Here is a 5,287-nt window from a genome sequence, read left to right on the forward strand (position 1 = left end):
AATAAAATATAATTGTTTGTTCATTGTCTTTTACATAAAAGTTCATTAAAGCATATATATCATAACTTTTCATAAAATAGGTATTTAATAATAATGATCTTTTCATATAAAACCTATTTAGACTAATATCTTAATTTGTCATAAGTGAGTGGTTAACAATAGTTATAATATGCTCCATAATGCTTTTAAAATTAATAACGTGATTAGTAGCCCATTAATCATAGATATATAACTTATATCTATTCTAAAAGGTTAAAAAATGTTTAATATCGTTATAACGTGTTTTATCGTTTTATAAATCCTTTATCTTAGACGTATCACATATGACGTTTTATAAAAGATTAATTTGGTGAACATAATATTTGTATAGTATAATTAAGACATTTTAATCTCAAGTCTTGTTTTATAAAGTATAGATCACACATTTTTAAAAGAATACCCTCTTATTATAACCATGACTTGCGACGTATTTGAAAAGCGAACGCTCTTTTCGTTAGGCTTTCTTTTAGCTTTACATATGGTGAATGTTGTATGTTATTGAGTGGTGTTTGTTCTTCTTGTTTGTTTGTGTGATATTCAGTGGTTGATTTAGTAGTTAAGAATCAAGATCTATTCCGATCCACGGAAGAACCTCAAGTTTTCAATAAGCAAGGCAAGTGGACTTCTCCCTCTGCATACTCTGTTTGATCCCAAACAATACATTTAATAAAGTTTATTCTTTCGGATATATATGCATAATTTGACGGGTTACCTATTTAGATAACCTTTCCAACCTTATTCCTTGATCAAACCTGGGAATTATACTTTACATTTGTAGCTATGCTATTGCTACAACTTAACTTTATGCAGTCACTCCCGCTTATGATATAAATGTTCCAAATGGTAAGTTTACTCTATTGTTGTTAACCCGAAGGTTAAACAAGATTATTGCATATTAATTGGAACATGGAGTGACCACCCGGGAAAATAGTGCTACCATGAGAACTATCATGGCTCTGGTCTTGGCTAAATAACTAGGGAAGTCTTATGTTGGGTGCTGGTCGTGGTCGACAGGAACGGGGGAATCTGGCAAGCTCTTATAGTTCCAGCTCAGGCAGATTGGATACGGGCATAGTTCCCAAAGCTTTACCCTGTAGTCTGGACTATAAGTTGGTTACGGTAGGTGTGCCTTATGCAGTTTGACCATTTCCAGCATTTGCGTAATGAGGACTCTAGGGAGAAGCCTCGTAGTGAGACCCTGGCCATTCACCTCGGAAGTGAATACGGGTCTAGCTAACCCGGGCTAGAAGGGAATCGCGACTCATGGGTAAAGATGCGCCACCTCTGCAGAGTGTAAAACTGATATATCAGCCGTGCTCACGGTTATGAGCAGCCTGGACTCCTCACATGATAATTGAACTTGAAGATGGAAATAAATCGAGATCTGATGATCTGCCAATGGTTTGCTTAAGTGGTTTCACTTAAGTGTTTTTGAAATACTCTTGTACCTTTGCTTAATGGGAATACTTGGGATTCACACTTATTAGTAAGACAGGTGTTGTTAATAAAATGTTGACCAACTAAAATGCTTACTGCTCAACCTTAGCCTCACCTTGTTATACCTGCATTAGTTTTTCCCCCACTTGCTGAGCCCCGACCATAAGTGAGCTTACCCTTGCTTAATTTTTATCAGAAGTTTGCAGATGAAGATATGATGCTGAACTCCATGGATGCTAGTCTAGTGATACCCCCGATCACCTTCCTGTGGATGGATGTCCTTGTTCCGCTGTACTTTGATGAATAAAGGTTAAGACATTATGTCTGTTCGAAGTGTAATATGTTAATATAATCGTTATTTACGCTTTTATGCATTGTTCTTTTGATATATTACACTTGTGACGTCAACATATGTGTGGAAATAGATCCTGGCACACATATGCTATGCACCCGGCTCTGCCCTTAGAAACGGGTGTGACAGCCGTGCAGTTACTCACACGTTACCATATCGAGGGCAATGACTCACCATTACTCGTACGGGTTACTGCTTATCAATGCTGCATGGACTGCAGTCATCATGACTTCCGCTAATTACTCATGTGTTACTCTGTCAGCATTAGTTATTCACATAATGTATTTCTTCCATTATGCTCCTGGTCCCGCATGTCGGGGCTCAGCATCCTTGTATGTGCCTCCCTTAAACTATAAAAGGGAAGGCACATAGCGTTACAAGGGACACGCTAAAACACACTCTCAATACAACTTACACACAATGGAGGTAGGGTATTACGCTTCGGCGGCCTGAACCACTATAATCCCTCGTGTCCTCTTGTGTTCATCCCGAATTCACCAAACAGGCAACCGCTTAGTCCCCCTCCTCATCTTAGGATTAGGGCGGGTGCATTCCGCCACCTGGCCGGTGGATTTCTCCCACCGACAAATTCCCTTTTCTTTTCCTCTGAATTTTCTAATTTCTTTTATTTTTCTTTATTTCAAATACATGGAGATATATTTATACATTTGAATATTTTGCTTATTCACAATAAGCTCAGAAATAAAATATCCCTTTCAAGAAAATAACAATTTAGGGTAAGTCCCAAATATGTAAATAATTTTATCTTCACAAAAATAAATAGAGTACCAAAGTAAATCATTTTAAAACTCTTTAATAAACAAAAGACATGCTCCAAAAATGAATGCATCACATAATTCAAACTCTATTTTGAAAGTAATTATCTTTTCTCTAAAGGTCTCATGCTCAACTCAAATTGTTTCAAAGAGGAGGACTTGAGGTGTTACATAAAGAGAAGAGAAGGAGGGTCTCATCTTCAGGAAATACATCAGCCATGGGTAACAATGATTTAAGTGGAGCACAAACATCGAAGTAAACCTTGTCTAAAAACTAATCATTGTTTGGTCAGTTTTTTAAACTAACAATTCACTTGTCAGCTAACTCGTATTTGCTTTGTAATCTGTGATGCTAGTGATAGTGCAATGAAAGTGCAGCTCCTGGAGGGAGGGGAAGAGGAAGGGGAAGGGGAAGGGGAAGAGGAGGAAGAGGGAGGCTAGCAACATTACTTGGGTTTGAGTGGTTATGGGACTTATATGCTAGGTGCCTTCTTTTGTATGAACATGAACATGTGATGATTATGGACCTTCTGTAATGATTATGAGAATTATGTTGTACTCATAATGAGCTCATGTTGGACTTGCTGTGTTGGTTTTGATTGAACTTGTTTATGCTTGTGTTTGTTGTTGCATAATTGTTGGAAAGTTGTGAAAACAATGCTAAAATGCTGCCAAAATCATGTCAAATGTTTGCTAAAATGTTGTTCAAAATAGAGGGGTAAAATTAGAAATTTGAAAAAAGAGGGCTGAAATCACAATTGTCATGCCAGAGATGGGTATAATCGCAATTGCCAGCATGGGTATTTTGGTCTTTTTTGCATCAGATTTAACACCGTCAGCTGCAGTTAACGACGCAAGTGCCTGAAGCACTTCCATTTTTAAAACGAAGGGATAAAATCACAAAGTTGAAAAATGAGGGGCAAAATCATAATTGCAATGTCACATGAGTGTATAATCACAATTGCCCCTATATATATACATGCTTGGTTGGACTATATATCGAAAAGGATAAGCATTTAAGGATGTGAAAGAAAAAATCATTATTTTGATCAATGACAAAGACATGTATATATATAGTGGTAGTTTTATTGTGCTCAGTTAAATTGGTTCTCTTGATAGAAAGCCTCTATTACATTAACGTTTAGATTTTCAACTACTCAAACATGTTGCGGTTTTTTTTTAAAAAAAATACGCACTCAAATTTTTTTGCATGTTTTAAATTAAACTAGCTAGGTAAATTTGGAAATCGGATGAGATTTCAAAAACTGCATGCTGAGTTTCTTTTTACTAATGAAATTAACATAACTAAGGTCTCCTTTAAAACACAGGATTAGAGTTGGTGATGAATTTCAATCCTACAAGAATTGAGAGCGGAGGAAGATTTCTCACATGAATGCTATGCAGGATTTTTTAATAGAGAGACAAGAATCATACGAAAGTTTCCTAGAGATTGGACCTCTTTTTTTTCCTCCAAAACTTGTACAGAAATTTTTTTAAAAATCGATGGGATTAAACCCTGTGTTCCAAAGGTTCACGCGGATTCATATTTTCTGTGTTCGAAAGGAAGCCTCATAGTTTTTTTTTCTAAGCCAGCTTCGCATATTTTTGGCGGATTTTTTTTCATAATTTTAGCTGGTTTTCGTTGGCCGATGTTTAATTATTGAGAACCTTTTCTAAGCATAATTTGCATAATCCGGCAGCAGCAGGGGTTTATTCCTGCATCTAAAACAAGACTCACTTGATCACTTCGACGAAGGCGTGTCGTCATGCTCGCCCCCATGCATGCCTTTATACCTTGGAGAAACATACGGCATAGTTGGCTCCAAACACAAGCGGTCAAGCGGACAAGCCCGACAACTCCAAGCAATGAATCTTATACGCATATACGCATGCTTTCATAGAAAATACTATCGTGTTTTAGTTTAAAAATGAACTACCTGACAATAAATATTCGAGAACGGATAATAAAACTGACAACAGAGGAGAAAAGACTATATATATATATATATATATAAAGAGCTGACATGACTGTCATGTCGATGGAATTACGGTCCCTGCAAACAAGGAATATACATTGATCCGCAAAGAAGCATGGAGCAGCAACATCGTCTGAACCATCAAAGTCTTAGAATAGTACGTAGATCGTAGTGGCTATGTTGATCTCAACTCCAGTGCAGGCATTTTTGCTGCACCAAATTAAAAGCATCTCCGTGATGAGCGAGTGTCTCTACGTTGTACAGTGCCAATTGGAAAGAACAGTTAGTGCTAGTTGGAGCCAGACACGAGGAAGGCGGCAAAGGATATACTCCGGTGCTCTTTATTCTTGGCTCCATCAACCGTGCATCCCCCCGTCCATGTCGTTTGCATGCCTTTCATGTATAATATATGTACTGTACATGGAATAATTCCTTGTACTTATTTCTTTCCATGCAAAGAGAATGTCCAATTGTCGATACATGCACGCAAGGAATTGTTCCGTACAACATGAACAACATACTACAGTAAACTACGGCCATGTTTGAACTTTGAATAGATTGGAGCTAGCTAATTATTAGCTATGGCTAAAAAATTAGACAATTCATTTTTAGTCGAGAAGTGTTCGTGTCCCAGCTAATATATTCCTTTTATAGACGAGAGTGTCCTTTTCATCTCTCCCTGTTGAATTGTTGCAATATAATGTTAG

The 5,287-nt window shown here is 37.2% G+C and overlaps 1 long non-coding RNA gene across 1 annotated transcript; it reads left to right on the top strand.

The window, feature by feature from the left end:
- Positions 1 to 1,672: 1,672 nt before the first annotated feature.
- Positions 1,673 to 3,227, top strand: LOC103653396 (uncharacterized). The gene is made up of 3 exons (XR_565458.3): positions 1,673 to 1,785; positions 2,726 to 2,860; positions 2,961 to 3,227. It is a non-coding gene; the product is annotated as an uncharacterized lncRNA (long non-coding RNA).
- The last annotated feature ends 2,060 nt before the right edge of the window (positions 3,228 to 5,287 follow it).

This window comes from Zea mays, chromosome 4, assembly GCF_902167145.1.
Source record: "Zea mays cultivar B73 chromosome 4, Zm-B73-REFERENCE-NAM-5.0, whole genome shotgun sequence".
Taxonomy (NCBI): Eukaryota; Viridiplantae; Streptophyta; class Magnoliopsida; order Poales; family Poaceae; genus Zea; species Zea mays.